General features: G+C 43.4%; 1 non-coding gene across 1 annotated transcript; it reads right to left on the bottom strand.

The window, feature by feature from the left end:
• Positions 1-22,311: 22,311 nt before the first annotated feature.
• LOC115032584 (U6 spliceosomal RNA) lies at positions 22,312-22,418 on the bottom strand. Its single transcript, XR_003838229.1, has one exon. It is a non-coding gene; the product is annotated as a U6 spliceosomal RNA (small nuclear RNA).
• Between the last annotated feature and the right edge of the window lie 1,086 nt (positions 22,419-23,504).

Genomic DNA, 23,504 nt, shown 5'->3' with positions numbered 1-23,504 from the left:
AGCTTTGCAAGGGAGACTCCTGTTACCTAGCTTTATACTAAGTGCAGCTGAGAAGTGTAGCTAAAGGAAAGAGTTAACCTTTACCCTTAAGGAGCTTACAGAATAATCAGGGGTCAGAAAAATGACCTTGCTCAGGTATGCTTACCCAAAACCTCGGGGGCTCATAGCCTGGGAATCTGACGAAACAGGCAAGTGGCATCTGTCACATAGACTCAGCAAAGGCAGGTGGCATCTGTTACATAGATTGGGCCTAGGTGACCAATGGCAAGGGTCACTCCATTTTTCATGACCACCCCCCAAAGGAGGAGGACCTAACACAGATTGGAAAGTTCTAAGGAAGAAAGCCATTGGATCCTCTTCCCTTCAACATGGAAATTCAGTTAATGGGGAGGGAGAAAAGGGCTGAAAACAGAGCAGAGGGGGTTGAATGCTAACCTGTTACAAGAAGCATGGATCTTGGTGAAGACTTGATCAGCAGTGACAAGAATGCAGGGAGAGCTTTGACACACAAGTCCATGGAAGGTGGCCACAGAGCCAGGGGACTAGAGTCATCAACCAGGAGGTATTGCTTCTGACTAAAGTATTGGAAATCAGAAAAGCAGAGCTAGGCCTTCAGGCACAGGAAGATTTCTTGTTCTTAGAATCCCCAAGAACTATCTCTCTCTTTTTAAAAATTTTTTATTGGATATTTTCTTTATTTACATTTCAAATGTTATCTCCTTTCCCTGTTTTCCTCCTTCCTGGAAACATCCTATCACATCCTCCCTCCCCCTGCTTCTATGAGGGTGCTCCTCCACCCACCTACCCACTCACACCTCCATGCCCTTGATTCCCCTACAGTGGGGCATCGATCGAGCCCTCATAGGACCAAGGACCTCTCCTCTCATTGATGCATGACAAGGCCATCCTCTGCTACATATGCTGCTGGAGCCATGTGTACTCCTTTGTTGATGGCTTAGTCCCTGGGAGTTCTGGGAGATCTGGTTGGTTGGTATTTTTGTTCTTCCTATGGAGTTGCAAACCTCTTCAACTCTTTCAGTCCTTTCTCTAACTCCTTTATTGGGGACCTCACACTGAGTCCAATGGTTGTCTGTGAACAACCGCCTCTGTATTTGTAAGGCTCTGGCTGGGCCTCTCAGGAAACAATCATATTAGGTTCCTTTCAGCATGCACTTGTTGGCATCCACAATAGTGTCTGGGTTTGGTAACTGTATATGGGATGAATACCCAGGTGGGACAGTCTTTGGATGGCCTTTCCTTCAGTCTTTGCTCTATACTTTATCTCCATGTTTGTTCCTGTGAGTATTTTGTTCTCCTAAGAAGGACCAAAGCATCCACACTTTGGTCTTCCTTCTTATTGAGCTTCATGTGGTCTGTGAATTGTAACCTGGTTATTTTGAGCTTTTGAGCTAATATCCACTTATCAATAAGTGCATACCAAGTATGTTCTTTTGTGATTGGGTTACCTCACTCAAGATGATATTTTCTAGTTCTATCCATTTGCCTAATAATTTCATAAATCATCATTTTTAATAGCTGAGTAGTACTCCATTGTGTAAATGTATCACATTTTCTGTATCCATTCCTCTGTTGAAGGACATCTGGGTTCTTTCCAGCTCCTGACTATTATAAATAAGGCTGCTATGAACATAGTGGAGCATGTGTCCTTATTACATGTTGGAGCATCTTCTGGGTATGTGCCCAGAGTGGTATAGCTGGGTCCTCCTGTAGTACTATGTTCAATCTCTTCTCTCTAGCCAGCCCTTAGAAAAAAGCCCATGGGAAGGACTGAATGACGAAGCATACTTAGAAGTTCATCAGTGGGCATCACAGGTGTCAGTTGATGGAAGGGGAAGGAGATAAGCAGGATTAAGGATGGTCAAGAGAGCTTTGACCCAGGCTCCTTTTAATGGGGTATTTGGATGTAGGAGGAACCGGAAATAAAATATATACATAGAAACATTGATCAGATGGACAGCCCATTGCTGCAGTTTGGATCTAAACCATGTCTGTGAAGCCATCAGTTACAGCTTAGGCCTAGTCTAACATACTGTTAGGAGATGATGTGACCTGTAAGAGAGGAGGTGTCATAGATACAAGTTAGGTCATTTGGGGGAATCCCTACAAGGGAAACAAAACACACATGTACATGCAGGCACACATGAGCACACACACCTCTCTTGAACACCCTGAAATGAGAAGCTGCACTCTACCACACAATCACCACTGCCTCACCACAGGCCCCCAAAGTACCAACCTGACTGGCCTTGAACTTTTAAAACTCTACAACCCAGAGCCAAAATAAACTGATCCCCTTATGAGCAGTCACAGCAATAGCAAGCTGATGGAGACATCTCTCTAGCCTGAGTTTCCTAGACTTTTCTTTAACCTTGCATATATACAATTGAAGAATTCATGTTCTATGAAAATGTATCCACAGCAGGAAAGGCTCAGATTTCATGGATCCTTATTCTTTCGTATCTCCTGCCAGCCCTGGAAACAACTGGAAGACTCTTAGGCATGTCACAGAACAAGGTACATTTTTAGCATGTAGCTTAAAAAATGGAGAGCATAAGATTGTGGTCAATGGATCCAATACTTTGAGGTTCTCATTCACGCTCCTGCCCTGGGGAGGGGGAAGGTGTTGCTGTATCATTTCATTTATTCATATGTACACTAGACACTCAACCAAACCCTCCTGTGAGCCAAAAGTGGTGAACGAGGTAGATTAAAATCTCTGCTGCCATGGGATTCATGAGCTGCTGTGAGGAACAGAAAATAGGTAGTCTATGTTGTACACTCAGAAGCAATTATGTGCTAATCAAAGGGAGAGATCCAGGGAAGAGGCAGGAAAAAGACGGTTGATGACATGGCACTTACATTAGGTGGCAGGAAGGTCTTGGCATTAATCATGCCAAGAAAACATACTGGTAGTTTAGTTAGTAGTATGACAGGAGTGGTTAGTGGTATAGTTTTATGTTTTATACAAAGTACATGCTTGTTAGTGATTGTAATGAATGGCATGCCATGTGAAATAAAATAAGGGAAAGCCTATGCCTGTGGTTTCCCCCAGTGATCCAGTCCTTCATAGCAAAGCAGGCTTGTGTTGGTTTTGTGTGTCTCCTGGTTAACCTGAGGGTTCTCTTCTAGGATGAGCTGCAATGTTGGAATAAGTGTGTTAAGTGCATTTTCCATTTACCTACTATCAATTTGGGGTGAATTTACTGAGACACAGCCCTATCTCTAAAGCTAATGACATCTGTGTTTACTATTAAAAAGCTAAATTAATAGCTAATGAATTTTAAAAATATACTTTACTATTGATAAACAGACAATGAACATGGGTATGAATGGCAATATTTGTATTTGAAACTAGTCAACCTTCTCTGTAACCAAATAAAACCACTGAATTAAAACTATTTTTTATACTTACCACTTTGAATCTCTGATTAATATTAAGAATGTGTATGAGGAAACAATTGAGCCTTCTGCTTGTGTCTCTTGGCTTTAGTCTTCTATGGAACTACTAGGCAATACATACCTATAGCCTACATTTTCAGAAGTCCTACATCTACAAATCACCATAAAGCCAAAAATGGATTAGAACAAAGATTTCAATTCAAGGATGTTTATTTATAAAAACACTTATTACTTACAGCGAGCTTAGAACTCTGCTATCAAATAGTACCCTCTTGTTTTAGAAGATTGATTAATATTTTAATTATGTAGATGTGAGAGGGGTGCTCTCAACTGGAGTTACAGATGGTTATGAAGCCTCTATTGTGAGTGCTGGCCCATCCTCTGAAAGTGCAGCAGGTGCTCATAACCACTGAGACATCTCTTCAGCCCTTCTTTAAGAAAAGTTTCCAGAAGCCAAGCATGGGTGCACTTGCTGTAATCCTAGCTCTTAGGAAGCAGAGGAAGGGGCATGGGGACTTTGAGGTCAACCATGCTACATGGTGGCCCTGTTTCAAAACAAAACAAAAAACAAACAAACAAAGACAAAAACAGAACAGAACAAAACAAAACAAAACAAAAAAAGAAATAGTCCTGTCCTGAAAACTTTACAAAGCTGTGTGGTTTTAATTTCCAGTTTTTGAAAGGACAAAGAGGAAACGTGAAGGATGCTATGGGTAAATTGGAAACTTAGAACCGAATGGAAACTGGTCTCCATGGTTACCTATATGATAATACTATGGGAAATTTTAGTTCCTCTGGTTTTCCACATTTTCCACACAATGAGTATGTTACTTTTGTAACTGAAAGAATGATATTTTTGAAGTGTGTGCTAGTGTAGATTACAGGAAATAGCTGATTTTCAACACCTAGATTTAGGGGTTTCCAATCCTATACTCTGCCCCAAAAAGTAAAGGATGATTTCTTTTCTCTCACTCAAGGGGTCAGATCCTCTCTCACAAAGCTTCCGGCCTCAGCCACATTCTGCTTCAGTTCAATTTTAGGGAGCCATGCTTTTGTCCTGCTGCCTCCCTGTGTTTCCTAAGATCTGGGAAACATAAGAAGTACCAAGTAAAATACAAGTATATCAGTTGTCTTGTTTTCCTGGTTAAGCCAAGATCTAATCAGCCGTCCGAGTTCCCACTAATAAGATTAGGTTTAACTGAGTGGTGGCAAATGTGGCGATTGAAACTAAATTAATTTAGGATTTTACTGGGCTGCAGAGAAAGGGTGAAGTCAAACAGTTGCCTTGGCAATTATCTGGAAATTAACCTAAAGCTAAGACTCAGATGGATACAGGAGCTTATGGCTAAACTCCTTGTCCCCTCGGAGTCCTGGGGAGAAGCAGACACAGAGCACCTGGGGTGGGGGTGAGGGTCGGGTGGGGGTATGATAGCACTGTTAGAAAGCAGCTGTGACTTCTTCCTCCCCCAGTTTAGAGGTTAGCCTAAATGTCACATTGCCCAAGTAGCTATGAGGAAAGATACAATGTCTGTGAGCTTGAAGTGTAGGGCTAAAGAAATAGGCCATTGTGAAGTGTGTAGCATTGCTTCTGAGGATTTACATCCTCGGAGATTGCTCTATGTTACTTCTGGTGTCGGAGAGGATGAATGAGAAGGGTTAGAAGACCTTGACCAGGATCTCGATTAATTCCAGAAGAATGCCCGCTTCACACTAAGGGGTACTGAGCTCGCCCCACCCCATAGCTTCATACCCCACCTGCTGAGCAGGTTGGGGGTTTGTCTCAGGTAGATGAGTATATATTTGGGGTTCCTTGAAGTCCAGGAGCCCACCGAAGTATTGGACAATTTTGCAGCTAGCTCTCTTAAGAGCAGCAAAGGGTCTTCAGATCTGCTGAAGTCCCATTGAGGTTTGCCCCTGAGAACATTTCCCTCTAAGCCGCCTGTGCTTGTTGATTTTAAGAAAAACCTAGGCTGGGGGTGTTTCCATGTTTGTTTACGTTCAGCTCGTTAGGAGGGATTGGAAGCCTGTTCACTGTCTAAGACAGTCTGTGGGGTTCACAGGAAGTTGCCTTTTCCCTGAGGAGATACAAGGGATGAATAGGAAACAAAGCTGAGCAGAAAGGGCCTTCGGGCTCAAGCTTCTTTGGTTCCAAAGAGAGCTGGGTCAAACATCTGACAGTCCTCAGAGCCAGGAGTTTGGTAAGCTGTGTTTGTGTCTGGATGTAAGGTTTTCCTTTGTCAGGGATGAAGCCAGTAACTTCGCTTGGACATGGAGTGTGTTAGAACTGAACTGAGGTCAGATAAACCGTCTGGCAAGTGAAGCTTTGCTACAGAATATGCAGGGGCACATGGAGGAGGGGGAGCTAACATCAGCTTGGATAACTCCTCATCTGGACTGTCTCTTACATATTCTTAGTCTGCATTTGAACTCGCATGTTTAGTGCTGAAAAATGTTGTCATTCAGCAATTCTCTCTTTTTTTCCTACTATGAGCCTTAGTCCACCAAAGGTGATGAGACAGACTTTCTAGGTGTGACACAATTAAAACATAATTCATCATGATTTCCATGGTACAGACTTCAAGAGGGACAGGGATTTATAAGAATGGGGGTGTCTGCCTCAACCTGAGATTTCCCTAAAATGTCCTAAACTGGAATGTGCATGAGGAGGGAGGAGAGGAGGACAAAGACTAGGGTAGGGAGGGGAATCCAGGCAGAAAGTCCACTGACTGACCATAGAGAGAATCCCTTGTGTATTGTATGGATGCATCACCTGCCAATTAAAAAGCCTATGGCCTCTGGCTTAAGCAGGAAATGGGAGGTGGGATATCTGGGAGGAGAAGGAGAGCATCCCTGGAAGATGTAAGGAAACAGACGCATGGTAACTGAGAGCAGGTAACCAGCCATGTGGCAGAATGTAGATTAAAAGTAAGTGGGTTATCTTAAGTTATGTTCTGGTTTAAAAGAGCCTAGTTATATGGCCAAGGTATTTGGAAGTATATTTGAGTTCAAGTCCTACTTCTGGGAGCAGGGGGCTAGGAGGAAGAGTTGAACTTAACAGACTGAATACTAAATGAAGGCTTTTGGTGCATTCGGTGACCTATGGTGTAGTCCAAGCTGATACAGTGGAGAGAAGGGGACATGCACTAGGGACAGTAGAAAGAGTAGAAAAGCTCAATGAGAAAAGGACTAACAGCAGATGCGTTCTTCCTTGATACAGCCAGACCTGAACACTGTCTTAGTTGATTGTCTCTTCATTGCTGAGACAAAATACCTTAGCAGAAGCAAATTAAGGGAGGAAAGGGTTAGTAGTGCTTACTTTCTTCTGTTTTTATACGTACTAGAATCCCAGATCAGGGAATGATGCCACCCACAGTGGGCAAGTCTTCCCATCTCTCTTAATCTGATCACCAAGATCCCCCACAGGGATGCCCAGTAGCCCATCTCCCAGGTGATCCTAGAATTCAATAAATTGGCAATGGGATTAACCCTCATTGTGGTTTCTTAAACATTACCATGAATAATATCCACAACATCAAAGCAACATTGGTGTGTAGAATGAACTAGCCCTCTTCTTTGCTTCCAGGACTTCAATTGTCATTTTTAAGCTGAGATTATTGGCCTGCTTTTCTGAGCATTAGTTATCTTCTCCAGCCCTGGCCTACATTTCTCTGTGTGATCACCTGGTATGGACTCTCTGGCTCTCGGGGTGAGCAGAGCTCTGTCTGTGAGAAAAGTCTCTGACTTTTTTTTTTCACTTTGGCTTGTTTTTCACTTACCACATACATTTACAGCAAGATGGAGAGGCGACTTCCTATAAACCCCACAAGGTGTCTTGGACAATGAACAGGTGTACAACCTCATCTAACAAGCAAATTATAAATAAATTAAAAAACACAAAGCTTGGATTTCTCCTAAAGTAAACACAAATGCCACAGAGAGCCTCGGCTCAGGTGAGAGGACCCAGCCTCATAGCTACTGGAGTGATCCAGGGACAAAATAAAGAACTTGTGACAAAAGGTAGGGATGTCATCTTAGTTCATTCCTGGGGATATTTGTATTTGTTTATATATTCAGGTGAATCATATGACATTGTTTTTGAAAGTTAGTTGCAAATTTATATTGTTTGGCCTTATAAAGAATCCAGACTGACTTCTAGCATGACTTGAGGATGCATGACATCACCCAGAGCCCAGTTTCTATCCCATCTTTCTGCTCTGCCCATTCCCTCATCAGTGTCCTTCAAAGCTTGCCCATCTCTCATGAGGAGCATGAAATTCTGCCTATTTAAATTGCTTACTTTTCTGGTCACTGTGACAAAAAAAAAAAATCTCTGACAGAAGCAACTTAAGAAAGTGTGGTCAGTGTGGGCTCATGAAAAAGACTATAGTCCCTTGTGGAGGGAAGGGGCAACAGCTCAAACATTGTGGCCCTTGATGGTGGGAGCTTGCGGCAAAGATTCTTCACCTATTGATAGATCAGGAAGCAGAGGAAAAAAAGACCAGAAATGAGTGCATGGCTATAACCCTAATGGTCTTGACAATGGCCTACAGCTGCCAGCTAGGCTCTATGACTCAGTTTCCATAACATCTCAAAACAGCGTCACCAGCTAGAGACCAGGTATTCAAACACATGAGGCTAAAGGGGGCATTTACAACCAAACTATAACAACCACCTTTGAGAAATGGACAAATGTCCCAGAAGTACCTGAAGAAGTCTCTAAAGAGCTCTTTGCCATAAAACGAAAAGTCCATCACCAAAATAAGGAGCAGCCAAACACTAAGAGCCAGTTAGGATCCATCACCCTAGTGTTCAGAGTAGGTTTGATCTAACCAGATCATCCAACTTTTAGCATTTGTGGTCTGAAGGGGAAATGGATGTCAAGGCAAAGTATGAGCAGGTTCAACCAACATGCACCCATCATGGCCGCAGATATTAAGTTTGTCTTCTGAGATGCAGGGGCACGATGGAGATACCATTTAAGAGATCACCTCACAGAGAAAGTTGTGAGCAACTCCACAGACCAGGGAGTTCACATCAGGTAATCCTCACATAAGGAAACAGAGGTCAGGACTGGGAAAAGCAGCCAGGTCATGGTGGCCTAAGAATGAAGAATATCTATGAAGCAAAGAAAGTAGATTCTCTGTGGGTGAAAACCCAATCTCCCACATCCTTCTGGCTGAAGAACTCTTCAGAAACTGTAAGAGGCACAGATGCAAGTTAGCATCTCACTAACTCAGGATAGCCGTGGTTATGATCGCCAGAATCATTATAAGATCTGTCAGGTTCCTGCCCATGAACCCAGCCTCCAAGGCAAGGTCTTCCTACAAATTATGCCCATCAACAAGACAGAACACTTTCTGGTTAACTCTTTGCCATCTGCTAGCTTAAAGATTTCATGCTGCCTGCTTGTCTGAGTCATTTAAAAAAGAGAAGGAGGGAGAGAGAGAGAGAGAGAGAGAGAGAGAGAGAGAGAGAGAGAGAGAGAGAGAGAGAGAGAGAGAGAGAGAAACAAGATCAGTGCCCATAGTGGGCTCTGGAGGAATCCCTGTCCTCCATACACTAAGCATCAAAGCTAATCTTTGGTACTTGTTACCTGTTTCTCTCTGACACTTGATTTGGAGCCTTATGATGCTTTGTGCCAGCAGGTATTACAGCCTGTTTTGTTTTTAGGTATAACACTCATGAGGCAGTCTACACACAATGAGACAGGTGTTTGCATCAAGTAAATCACTGGTCTCAAGGGACCTGGTGCCCTCCTGTTTTACCCTCCCCTCAACTTCTTCAGATGTTTTGAGCCCCAACAGGCACCATACACTTCACGGAGAAAAAAAAAAAGGACATATGGCTGCATAAGACCAAAGAGAGCCATCAGCTGGACGCTTATTTTACGATCACTCAACAGCTTGGCAATAAATATTAAGACAAAACAAAACAAAACAAAACAAACAACACAAACTTTAACAACTCTCTGAATGTGCTTTAGCCTGTGATGCTGTTTCCATGCAAGTGTGTTGGTCTCAATGCAAGCTTTCCCTCCAAATGCCCTAAGAGCAATAGAAGAGTAGATAGGGTTGACAGATGTTGGAGATATGCGAGTCAGTCTCAAGACTATGACTCTAACCAGATGTGTGGGCTGATGGAGAGCAATCCTGGCATCTGTAAGATTCAGTGGACTAAGATCTACAGTGCAGCCTGAGGATAGAGGCCCGAAGCGGGAAGTAGGTGATAGGATGCTGAGCTCAGCAAATATCCAGACAGTCACCTAGCATTTGCTGATGCTGAGCAGGAGTGAGCCTTGTTAGGACAAACAGCATCCTGCCTGCAATGCCACTCCAACACTTCTGTCATAACTCAGGTGACACTTCACCCAGGAAAAAGATGCAACCATTTCTTGAAGCCTATAGACTTGAGTTCACACCCTGTGGGTAGGTATTCATCCTAGGCCAAATGCAGGCTGTGGTCCCTTGATTTGAATATCTGAAACACAGACTGCTCCAAACCTGTTCTCAAAACCAGACAAGATACCACAATTGAAAATTTCCCATACTACAAAATTTTGGTGCCTGCAATAAAATTGTTAAGAGTATTATATACAACTTCTCTTGTGCAAGTCATATATGGAACTTAAATGAATTTCATGTTTAAATTTGAGTTCCAGTCATCAGATATGTCATTATATATACACAAATATTCCAAAGAGAGATTAGAGGTAGGTGGATTTTGAGTTTCCTGGGGGGGGGGGGAGAAGAGAAAAGAGAGATCAGATGGGAAAAATACAAAGAACTATTGGAGAAGAGGAAGCTGCCATGAGGGGACACAGATCATGAGCACACGGCCAGGAAAACTAGCAAGTATCTGAGGCACACTGTGGTGGAGGTAGCCAGGTCAGCAGTTAGAAAAGCAGATTAGGGGTCACCCCCAGTAATTGTCAAAGCTAAATAAAATAACCGTAGTCTAAGTCTCACTTATTTGTAAGCTACTCTGGAATAAACAAAAATTGGTTGAACTACAGAAGTCAAGGCAGGAACTTGTAGTGAAATCCACTGAGACAGGCTAGGCTGACTCCATGACAGACTTCAAATTAGAGGTCAGAAGACTAGGCCTAAATCTCTGTTTCCAAGAACTGGCCATGTGCAGGCAAGCCCAAGCCTCAGAAGTTACCCCAACATCTGGCCTGAGGCAAGAACAATGGATCAGCAGCAGTTTCCAGACTTCCCCAGCAACAGTTTCCAGCCCCCCACTCCCCAGCAATGGTTCTGGAATGTCCTTGGAGGTAGAGCCAATCATTAAGACAGAGGTCACCTACCCCTCCCTGGAATTCCCCTAATATGCTTTAAATGGGGCCTGTGAGCTCACTGGAGCACCTCCATCTTGGTAAATGAGAAACCCCAGCATGCTGGACTTCTGCAGAATAAAATGCTCTTTACTCTTGCATACTATTTGAGTTCTGGGTATCATTCTTCCTCTAATCATGGACCCTTACACCACAAAAGGCTCTGTGCTCCCCCTCACCATGCTGGGATTTTGTCTGACTTTGGTTTGCATAGGTCTTGTGGATACTGTCATACCCATGGTGAGGTTTGTGCAACTGTCCGCTATGTCAAGAAAACGCTGTTTTCTTGTGACCATCCATCTCTTCTGGCTCTTTCCTGATAATCCCTGAGACTCCAAGTCATGATCAGTTTGACTTCTCTATGTTCTATGACTCAAATAACAGTGTCTTCATCAGTAGGATCTCATGGCTGAGTTCTGGAGGGGAACCAAGAGACTGGGCAATAGGCAGTAAAGACTGGGGGTGGGCTATGGGAACTCAGTGGTCAACAGCTCCAAATGAAGCAATGCATTCCCAGCACCGAGGTTTTGTTACTGTCTGATGTCTAATATGGGCATTGCTGGGTAACTTCGCACACACACGTGTGTGTGTGTGTGTGTGTGTGTGTGTGTGTGTGTGCGTATGTGTGTGTGTGTGTAGTATATGAATGAGTGTGTGAGAGAGTTTGTATGTGTGTGTATGTAACTGTGTGTGACTGTGTATCTAAGTGTGAGTATGTCTGTGTTTGTATGTGTCTATATGGGTGTGAGCACTTCTACAGTAGCAAGCTTCCATATTACATTTTCAAAATGCCTGGAGTATAATTTATCCCTCTCTCATCCCTGCTCTACCCTGCCTTCTCTTCTTCATCCTAATTTAACCCTTCCTGTTTCTTAAGTATTAACTCTATAGCAGTGCATTCTGTTTTTCCTTCCTTCACCCCTCACTCATGGTCTCTTACTAGTTTACTGAGCTCTGTAGGTATTCCAAATGAAATGTGAGTATCTGAAACTTCAAAACTACTATCTACAGATCAGGAAACACATAGCATCTGTCTTTCTGGCTCTAAGTTACCTCCTTCGGAATGATTGTTTCCAGCTCGACTCAATTGCTCTGAACTGCATTTCTCTTAATAGCTGAGCCATGTTCCACTGTGTAGATGGACCACATTTTTCCTTATCCATTCATGAACTGATGAACATCTAGGCTCTTTCCATCCCCCGACTGTTAGGAATAGAACAGGAAAGCCCATGGATGAGCAGCTATTCACTGTAGAAGGGTATGGAGTCTTTGGGATAGGGTGGCAGCTGGATGACGAGGTGGATACACTGGCAGCTTTGAGGAACCTCCGCTCTGATGTCCAGTGTCTGCACTAGTTTGCACTCTCGCCAGCAGTGAGTGAGTGCTTCACTTTCCCACACTAGTATTTGTCTGATTAAGTTTTCTTGCCATGGCCTGTCTGGCTAGGGTAAAATAAAATCTCACAAGACCTTTCATTTGTTCCTAATTATTAACGATGCTGAGCATTGTTTTAAATGTTTCTCAACCATTCGAATTTTGTCTTCTAAGAACTCTGTTTATTTTCATGCCTCATCTTCTAATTAGGTTTTTATTTTCTTGATGTTGAGGTTTGTTTTTTTTTTAACTCATGTGTATTCTAGATGCTAACCCTCTATTAGATGTACAGCTAACTAATAGAATGATGGTGTTCTCTGCTGTATAGAAGGTGTTAGTTTTATGATATCCTATTTATTAATTGTTGGTCTTAATGACTGTCCAAAAACTTCTTTCCTATGCCAATTCCCTACCTACTCTCCTATCAGATTCAGGATATCAGGTCTTATGCTGAAGTCCTTCATCCATTTGCAGTTGTGTTTTGTGCAAGGTGAGAGATAAGGACCTAGTTTCACTCTTCTACATGTAGTTATCCAACCTGACTCGCACCACTTGTGGAAGGGGCTGTCTGCTTTCCAATGTGTCTTTTCTTTCTTTTTCTTTTTCTTTTTCTTTCTCTTTTTCTTTTTCTTTTTCTTTCTCCTTTTTCTTTTTTATTTTTTGTTCTTTTATGCAATATTTTTTAACAGCTTTGTGCCCGTAACAAGATATCATGGTGTGGGATTTTCTATTTGTGGCATCAGGTTTTCATTAAAAAAAAAAAAAAAAAAAAAGGGAAGAACCACAGAAGATTTGGGTGGCATTTTTACTTCAGGTTTCTGAATAGAGAATCCTGAATAACCCTCATGCTTACAACAAGGAAGTTCAAGGCCATGCATCTCACTCTTTCATATACCCCAGACTCTGGGACGCCATAGAGGTCATTGATGTGTTTCTGTATTCTTACAATTCATCAATATGTAGAGGAGTCAAGTGACAGAAACCTTAGCCTCTATTGTCCCTGGTGCTAAGGTGTGCTTACTCCAGCTAAGGTCTAACCCCCTAGAACCACCACTATGAACCAACAATTTCTAAGAATTTGAAGTAGAGTTTATTATGTCCCTCAGCCCAGCTGAACTTGCTTCTTGCCACCATCTTCTGCAGCTTCATCTGTCTCCTCACCTCCATCCTGTGAGTCTGTCTACCCTGGCTGCTCCTCCACCCCGAGTAAGGTCGACCTGTGAGGAACTGTGAGGTAGTACCACAGAGGGCTTCCACATGCCTCTTAGATAGCACACAGGGCCTCTTCTCCCTGGGATATGTGTACATCACTGAAGTGTCTGCTGTGGCGCCATTTCATACAGCGCTAAGCTGGGAAGCATATTCTCCCTCTATTTGCCTGCTTTGGTAGAACATTCCCACCATGGATGAATTCAGACGGCCATATTGACGTTACTGAACACAGAGCTGGAGGGAAATGTGACCCTGTGGGATCTCATAGGCAGGACAGAGTCAAATTTCACACATCTTGACAGTGGTGATGGACTACTGTATTTGTCAACAGGCTAAATGTTGGGCATCTTGTGTCTCTCCAGATGCCTTGCTCTCTTTTGGTGAACTCTCTCCAGAGACCTGCCTGTTGTCTCTATGGCTCTTCTATCCCTATGTTGGATAGTTTTGTGTCAACTTGACACAAACTAAAGTCATTTGTGAGGAAGGAGCTTCAGTTGAGAAAATATCACCATAAGATGAGGCTGTGGGCAAGAGTGTATAGGAGATCTCTCTCATCTCTCTCTCTCTCTCTCTCTCTCTCTCTCTCTCTCTCTCTCTCTCTCTCACACACACACACACACACACACACACCTTCTTCCTATTTTAAATTTTCACTTTTTTATTGTAGACAAGATTTCTCTGTGTAGTACTGGCTGTATGGAAACTCTGTTTCCTGAGTGCTGAGATTAAAGGTTTGTGCCAATAACACCCAGCTCTTCCTTCTTTCCTTCCTTCCTTCCTTCCTTCCTTCCTTCCTTCCTTCCTTCCTTCCTTCTTTCCTCCCTCCCTCCCTCCCTCCCTCCCTCCCTCCCTCCCTCCCTCCCTCCCTCCCTTCCTCTCTCTCTCTCTTTCTCTCTTTTTCTTTCTTTCCTTCTTTTTTTTCCTTTCTTTCTTTCTTTCTTTCTTTTTCTTTCTTCCTTCCTTCCTTCCTTCCTTCCTTCCTTCCTTTCTTTCTTTCTTTCTTTCTTTCTTTCTTTCTTTCTTTCTTTCTTTCTTTCTTTCTTTCTTTCTTTCTTTCTTTCTCTCTCTTTGACATTTTCTTTCTTTATTAATTTATTCTCTCATATATTACATCCTGACTGTAGTTTCCCCTCCCTCCTCTCCTCCTAGTCTTTCTCCACTACCTCCTCCCTCCCCATCCACTTCTCCTCCTCTGTTTTCCTTCAGAAAAAGGGCAGGCCTCCCAGTGATATTAACCAAACATGGCATGCCAGTTTGCAATACAATTAGCCACCTCCCCTCATATTAAGGCTGGACAAAGCAACCCAGTAGAAGGACAAGGGTCCCCAAAGCAGGCATACACATCAGAAACAGCCCCTGCCCCCTCTGTTAGGAGTCCCACAAAAACACCAAGTTGCACCACTGTAATATATATGCAGAAAGCCTAGGTTAGACTCATTCAGGCTCCATGATTGTCAGCTCAGTCTCAGTGAGCCCCAATCAGAGTCCAGGCTTGTTGGTTCTGTGGCTTCTCTTGTGGTATCCTTGACCCCTCTGGCTCCTACAATCCCCCCTCCCCATCTTTAGAGAGATTCTCTGAGTATAAGACATTTTCTTAATTAGTGATTGATAGCAAAAGGCTCAGCCAGTTGTAGATGGTGCTCTCGTTGGGCTGGTGGTCCTGTGACCTATAGGCAATCAGGCTGAGTGAGCAAGCTATGAGGAGCAGCACCCCTCTATGACCTCTGCACCAGCTCCTGTCTCCAGGTTCCTGCCCTATTTGTGTTCCTGTCTTGACTTCCTTCAATGATGAACCATGATTTGGATGTGTAAGGCAATGCTTGCTCTTTGTCCATGGTGTTTCATTACAGCACCAGGAACCCTCAGACAATTCCTATGCTCTGCTACCATGTGAAATATAATCAGGTCCTGGCCATCAGTCACTAACAGCTCCCCCACTGACCCTATGCGACCCCACGCTACCTCTGAACATCTAGTCTTCTAGTCTATAAACTGAATGAGTAGGCGTTCAGGATCCAGAGAGAAACTGTTAGTATTGTAAAAGAGATTCCCACCCAGCCACCCCCAAGTGGCTTACCCCATGAAGTGTGGGCTTCCTTCCATGCATGGAAACTAGGCCAGTTCCCATGACTTTCCTGGTCACTTTCTGCCTACAACAAAACCTTTCTTATTTCTGATTACAAACCATAGGCTCGGTGAAGTAATTAAATCTCGGAGTCTATGTAATAATTAAAACTCTCTGTTTAGCTCAACGATGAGTCTCTTTCCCTAGGCCTACGCCTGAGGTAGCCTTTTGAGGGTAGAATGAAGTGCATTTTCTCTCTAGCATTCGAATTTTCCCTCCAACAAGCTTGAAGCAAGAGAAGGCAAAGAGAGATAGAGAGTTTGTGTTTTGCCAGTGGCTCTTGCCTGGCCTCAGCCAACCTACAGACAACTACCCCTGACAGAGGTCTTGCTAAAAGCAAGACCCGTATCCCCAGTGCAGGCAAATGCAGTCTTCCGCTGGTGGTTATCTGAGGATGTCTCCAATTGCTTTCTATTCAGACCACCTTTCTTCTTCAACTGCCATGAACAGAGACTACAGCATCCTCAGAGCTCATCTCAGGAGACTATTCACGTCACTGAACAGTTCACAGCATCTGTAAGGTAGGTGACCGTGTTGTTCCTTCACAAAGGAGGAAGCTGGGATCCAGAGAACATTACTCTGCTCTGCTCACCCCTGGGGCTTCCAGTCCACCCTGTGACTCAAGGCACTGACCCGAGAAGAGACTTGTAAAGCACAAGGCTGTAAACTCCCACTTCAGAAAGACTGACATCCATCTGGACTCACCTGCGTGGCGAGCCACGGTGCTTCCCACAGGATCCTGACAAGGTCTTGCATTGATCTTTTTGCTTTTATGTTCTTTAAACTGAAGACAGAACCTAGGATCTTGCTCATGCCAGCCAAAGACTCACCAGACCACACCCCATGCCTCACCTTGGGTCTTGATGAAGAGAAGGTTTAGATCCACATTCTGTCCAGTGGCCAGCATACTAATATAACAAATTTGTAAAGATCAGGTATAGTCACATAGTGAGAATATAATTTGAGACAGAAGAGGTGTGATAATGAAATGCAAGGTGTTGGATGTGCTGTCACATGGACTGGCCTCTGGATGAGGGGAAGATTGTTCAATTAACCCTAGCAAAACTGAATGGACTTCAATTAATAATATATCAACATTGGTTCGTTGGTAATAATAATAGGAGGCACTAACATAACATGGAACTAGAAGACAAGTAGGCAGATGATAGACAGATAGATGATAGATATAGATAGGTAGATATGTATAGATAGATAGATAGATAGATAGATAGATAGATAGATAGATAGATAGATAGACAGATAGGGATAGACAGACAGACAGGCCCTGAGTTCTTGCAGCCATTTCTCAATACCAAAGGAGTGGCAATCTTTTGTCAATGTCTGTAAGAAACTAGACCCAGCTTCGGTTGGTTTTTTTTGTTTTGTTTTGTTTTGTTTTTGTTTTTCTGTGACCCTTTTTGCAGCAGCCATGGAAGGGTGCCCATTTGTCCTCGCATGATTAGTGTGTGCAGACCCTCTGTAGTGGGACAACACTCTGCTGTTTGGGGTTTCAGCTTTGCTGCTGTTGCACAGAGGAGTCCTAAGCCCCTGCAGTGGCATCTACAGGAAGCTGTGACTTGCTTGTGTGTCTCCCTCCCAAGCTGGGGGTGGCTCTGTGCAACCCCTAGCCTCATCTACCTTGCATGCCCCTGCTAGTATGCCAGACAGCAAGTTTTCCTTCCAAATATGCCATGTATGTGAAATTAGAGAGATGTGTAGTTTCCTGGAAGTTTCCCTTTGGGAAGAGACCCAGTGGTTATAAATAAGCATGTCTCTGTGTCACACAAGTCCATGCACACTCTTTCTTCTTCCTTCCTTGATCCTCAATCTCACTTCAAAGACACTGCCCAACCCCCACCCCTCCGAAGGACATCTCTGTTAATTAATCTATGATTTGCTTCCTTCAGTCTCAGGAAGAGCATGTTAGGTACGGGGTCTCCCATGCTAAGGGATGTTTACTGCTGTAACCCTGGTGCTTTGAAGCACAGCTTCTCAATGGTGCTGAACATTAGAATCCCCTTGGGAGTTCATGGGGGAAAGAAAACTCTATGCCACACCCAAGACCAATTAAACCAGAATTCCTGGGCATAGGGTTCAGGCCTTCTGTGTTTGTAAGTTCCCATGGGTAATTTCACATATCAACTGGTTAGCCTACAAGGACCTACTTGTTTGGCCAAACATAGACCTGGCACCACCTCTCTAAACATCAGCACCTGCTTCTTCCCAGGGTGGGTCTGGAGGATGCAGGCCAGATGGCAGAAGGCAGCTTAGATGTCTGCTTAGCATGCAACACCCCTGTCAAAACTGTCTCTTGCAATGTTCTGAGTTCTGCCCTAAAATGCAGCCAACCACTTATAAAATCTGTCTGGCAGAAGTAAAATAGCCTCGATACTCAGATCACTGAAAGGATATCAATACAGCAACCACCTCTCATATTCTAGAACCTTCCATGGATCCTGAAACTGCAGACAATACCAACCCTTATGTCCACACAACCTTTTCCCTATATATACTGCCCTCCCACAAAGCTGGATCTTTAAGCAGAGTAAGTAAGACATTAGAACTACAGCTAACAAAATAGAACAGTTGTAATCTTCCTTAGTAAAAATTATCTTACTCTAAGTAATGTATTTGTTTCTGAACTTGCAGTTAGGTATCTTCAGCCCATGGTTGACCAAGAGGGGGGAAGGCATCAGACGTCAAAGCTGCAGCTGACGGACACAGTTGCACTAAAAATAAGGAGAAACAAGCCAAGGGATGGATGTCTCTGCCCCTCTTGTGACAAACAGACATTTTGGATTCTTGGAATGCTGGAAGTGGGCAAGGATCCCAGCGAACAGGCAGAGGAAGCCAGGTCACAGACAGAGCTGTGCTTGGAGGGATATCAGGTGTCCTTGCTTAGACGGTCTCACATTTCCATTTATCCATGAAACGTTAGCGACGGTGAGCAGGTTCCCTGGGGAAAACAGGACACTTGTTCAAGAAGACAGGCTTGAGGTCTGGAAACTGCACTCAGGATGGATGGGTGAGAGCTCCCTATCACGTGGGCTGTGCTTTGTAACAGGGCCCTTTCCCAAATGTGTCTTGAGAGCACCTCTTCAGAAATGGAACCAAATCTCCCCTCTGATTTTGACAAGGCAGTCATGGCTGGGCTTCCTCAGATCTCTTCAGCATAACATAAAGTTTATTTTTAGAATAATTCATGGAAAACATTGGTGCTAGCTAATTTGCCTGTTATTAATTGATTTTTTTTTCTCATCCTATTCCCCAAGGAGAGAAGAATTAAAGCGAGTGCATGCACAGCACAGAATGGGAGAAAAGAGAAAGGGAGGAAAGGCTACTCTAAATCCTGCTCTTAATTCACATCGCTATTCAGAAACTTCCATACACAGAGCAAGCAAGAGCTGAAGCAGGGGGCTCTTCATTTCCATCCAGCATGAGACGAGGGGACTTAGGGGGAAATCTGACAAATTATTAATACTAATGTTAGAAAATGGTAGAGAACCCGCACATGCCTTAGGGACCTCACTAGCACCTAAAACCCTGCATTGTGCTTTATTTAAATGAGGACTTGTTAATGCAGACAATATTACCAGGAAGTGGAGTCAGCCCCAGAACAGGATGCTTTAATACTGCATGGAGGGGGGAAAGCCCAAAGAAGAAGCAGATGGCCGTCTCTTTGCAGGAGCCATATAATTTCATGGTGCATTTTCTCTTCATGGCTTCACTGAAATTCAAGCCCAGGGGCCAATTCTTTCTGACAGCAGGATGGACTCAGTAGGCAGGAAGGAAGCAGAAAGTTTTGGGGAGTCTTACAAAAGTGGGGGAATGATGGTGTCCCCTTCTGGACACAAGCCCACTCTTTTTCTCCCATCACTGACTTCTTTGTCTTCAGGCCCTAAGTCTACAGTTGACATCACAGCTCCAACCCTGCCTAGTCATCCATCCGTCCCTCTTACCTCCCCATCACTCTTTCAAGTTCTTGAGGGGATGGCCTGGCTCACCTTTGGGGGTCAGTAGCCAGCTATTACATGGATGTGCTTTAGGGCAGCACCTGGCTGAGGACTGTAAATGGCTTGTCCCCATAGGAGAGCATGTGGCAGGGACCTGCTGCTTGGTCTGTAGCTAGCAGCTCTTTGAAAGGAGTTCTGGCAGCATTTCTCCAAGTGAGATCTTGTGCTATCAACAGCAGCAACAGCCCCTATGATCCTGTTGGATCTGGCCAGACCAGAACCCCAGTGGGGGCTGTTGAATCAGAAACACTGGAGAAAAGGACCAGCAATTTGTACTTTGTGAGCCTTCTAGGAGATTCTGGAGTATGCTTAAGGTTGGAAACCATTGGCCTGGAATAATCCTTAAATGATTGCAAATTCAACACAGCAAACACTGGAAATGAAGGGAGATTTTATATCTTAAAAAAAAAAACCCTACAGATCAATTTTCATCAATAACTGAATGGATAAAAGGATTCAATGTATTCACACATGGAGAATTAGCTTTGAAAAAGAATCAAATTCTGTCATCTGCTATGAACTGACACAGGGGGACCTTGTGCTGAGTAAATTGAGCCCATCACAAGAAGAGAAATACTGTGGGATTGCACACCCATGACATTGCTAACATATCAAGGTCACAGACAGAAGGATTAAAGATTGATACCAGGAGCCATGAAGAATTGGGGATGAGAAGTTGTTAACTGATAATAGAGTTTAATTTGGGAAGATGGAAAAAAAACTGTAGAGATATATGAAGGTGCTGGTTGCAACCCAGTGTGAGGATACTTTGTACCACTGAGTCGGGACTGTAATGTGCAAATGCTTACAGTGATGAACTTCATGTTGTGTGCATTGCAGAGCAATTATTAAAAATATAGATGGAGCAGGGGAGAATGCCTAACTGTAAGCAAGATGTCCACTCTCTGAGTCAGTGAGGACATGGTTATCCCGGCAAAGAAGTTACCATGCCAACAAGAAAAAGAGGGAATGGCCTGGTCAGCTCATGCATCCCAGAAGAAACCACTTTATCACAGACAGCTCATCTCTAACTATCACCCATCTTACTTCCTACAGGCCATGGAACTCAAGTATCACGTGGAAGGGACTAAGCTTGATGTGACAACAGCCATATTGGTATAACATTGGTGTTCCCTAGCAGCTGACCCTGGAAACATCACAAACACAAATGACTGAGAAAATCATTAATCAGCTCATGTACTGGGACATCCCTGACTCTCTCACTGTCCCAAGACTGTCTCAGTTGCTGCTCCAGACGCTTATCACCTTGCCTCCTCTTCAGCATCATCACTCTCACCCTCTGGAACCATAAGCAGAGTTCATTTTATTTTATAAGTTGTTTTGGACATGATGTTTCATCATAGGAATAGAAACCCCAAGATGCCAGATCTGGGTGGTAACAGCAAATGCACAAGATCACCTATTTAGTAAAGGCGTACTACTCCTGGCCACACAGCTTCCCAGCCTCTAGAAGCTTCTGCCTTACATGATGGGGTTGAGGTATTTTGTTTCCTTTTGTTTTCCATTTATTGTGAAGGAAGGACATCTGGGCACAAAGGTTCACACCCCCAAAGGGCCCAAGCACATGCCTCTTCAAGTAAAGATGGGCAAACACAGCCTCACCATTCTTCTTGGGCTCCTATAACATCACTGGAGCTGGGAGGACAATCTGAGGAGTCTGATATAATGACAATCCTTCTCTGAAACAAATCAGACTACAAGAAAGGAAGAAAGAAAACAAAGAAAAGAAAGAAAGAAAGAAAGAAAGAAAGAAAGAAAGAAAGAAAGAAAGAAAGAAAGGAGAGAGACAGAAAGAAAGAAAGAAAGAAAGAAAGAGAGAGAGAGAGAGAGAGAGAGAGAGAGAGAGAGAGAGAGAGAGAGAGAGAGAGAAGGAAGGAAGGAAGGAAGGAAGGTTTTTTTTTTTTTAACTAATCAATTTTGCATTTGAAGTGAGAATGGGGGGAATACAGTAGTTGGCAATGAGAATAATCTGTCCATCTCCAGAAGGAAGTCTTCTAGTTTCATCATAATAAATCCATACAAGCATAGTAAACATTTAAAACAACACACCACCACCACCACCACCACCACCACCACCACCACCACCACCACCACCGAGGTGGAGGACAATCCCAGCTCAGGACGCAGGATGCTGTCAAGGGCAGAGGTTATCCACTATTGCTCCTGTCATTTTCCTGTCTGCTCCCCAGGTTTAACCACCTGGTTACAATCTCACATCATGACCACCCAATATCTAAACATCAAAATTGCAGAAAATAAAGCATACATTCTAGAACCTCAAGAAACAGTCACCATGGAAGCAGAAAGCAACTGACAGGAACGTGATCCTGTCTCCTAGAGATGATCAGGTGGTTCCCAGTGGCTTTAAAAGACGCTGACTAACCGAACTCCACTCTACTTAGCAGACTGGGCTTAGTAGAAACTTTAAGATCCTATGGTGTTCCTAAAATCTTTACACATCATGAGAACCGTGAAGGGCCCTCCATCCTAAATCATCCCCTTGGAATTTTTTTTCCTTTTTTTTTTTTAATTAGGTATTTTCTTCCTTTACATTTCCAATGCTATCCCAAAAGTCCCCATGCCCTCCCCCACTCACTCCCCTACCCACCCACTCCCACTTCTTGGCCCTAGCATTCCCCTGTACTGAGGCATATAAAATTTGCAAGACCAATGGGCCTCTCTTTCCACTGATGGCTGACTAGGCCATCTTCTGATACATATGCAGCTAGAGACACGAGCTCCGGAGGGTACTGGGTAGTTCATATTGTTGTTCCACCTATAGGGTTGCAGATCCCTTTAGCTCCTTTGGTACTAAAAATGTGGAACGCTTTACGAATTTGCGTGTCATCCCTGTGCAGGGGCCATGCTAATCTTCTCTGTATCGTTCCAATTTTAGTGTATGTGCTGCCAAAGGGAGCACACCCCTTGGAATTTTTAACTATCCTCTCTCTCTTCCTTCTCCTGCCTTTTTCTCCTCCTCCCATAAACCATGCTGTTTGCTGAAGCCCCGAAGCATTAGCCAACACAATGAACAGTAAGACATAAGAAATCTCATCTTACTGTCAGACAGAATGCTTAGGAAACCAAGGGACATGTAATGACCCATTGGAAAATGCAGTTTAAAAATATGTTTCAATGAAAAATCCACAGATGGCTTTATAGAAATGGCATGGGTTTACTGAGACATGTTTTTAAGTAGAAACTAACATGTATCCAAAAGTAAACCTCTCTATCTTATGATAGCAGCTCTCCAGCCGTGGATAACCTCATTAAAAACCACCAATCATCACTTTGAAATGTGACAAGATAAATATAATGGATATTTGGAAAAGTAAATGGGTATGGAAAGCTGAGATCTTCATTTGTAGATTAGGAAGAGAACTCTGCACATCACGCAGATCTCGTAATCATAGAACCGGAGCACTGGAGAGGCTGTGCTATGGAAGGAACAGAATGCTTGTCTAGTTCAGCGCTCTGGAGACGGGGCAACTGAAAAGCTATTTGTATATCTTCACCTTTTCCAATAGAATGATGTTACCAGTACAATAGATCAACATTGAAAAGACACCATAAAACCGAAAATGAAAAGGAACCCAAGTGCACTGGTACTTAGAGTTAGAAATTCATCATTGCTAATCCATGGAGAGGTAAGGGAAGCTGGCTAAGTCATGGGAAGACAGTGAGGTTAAATGTTTCCCCACTCCTATACCCCAACGAGCTTCAACCAGCTGAAAATTTCAAAACTGAAAGTCAGAGAAGACCTGGGCAGCTTGACTGGGAGACAGCTGTACTTGGAGCAAAGGCGATAATGATCTTACTCTGCAAAATTTCACATGAAAATTTCAGCAGCATCAGTTACCAGGTAAGATTGCAAAGTTAGTCATTGTTCAGGATAAAGCATATATATACATGCTTGACATAAATCTAATGTAAGTAAAATAAAATCTTATTTAAAAAGTAACCTAAAGGATAAAATATTCTGATGGAAATGTCAACAAGAGCTATG

This window comes from Mus caroli, unplaced genomic scaffold, assembly GCF_978045245.1.
Source record: "Mus caroli unplaced genomic scaffold, Mus_caroli_1 scaffold_13, whole genome shotgun sequence".
Classification (NCBI taxonomy): domain Eukaryota; kingdom Metazoa; phylum Chordata; class Mammalia; order Rodentia; family Muridae; genus Mus; species Mus caroli.
This window is presented reverse-complemented; position numbering and strand designations above follow the sequence as displayed.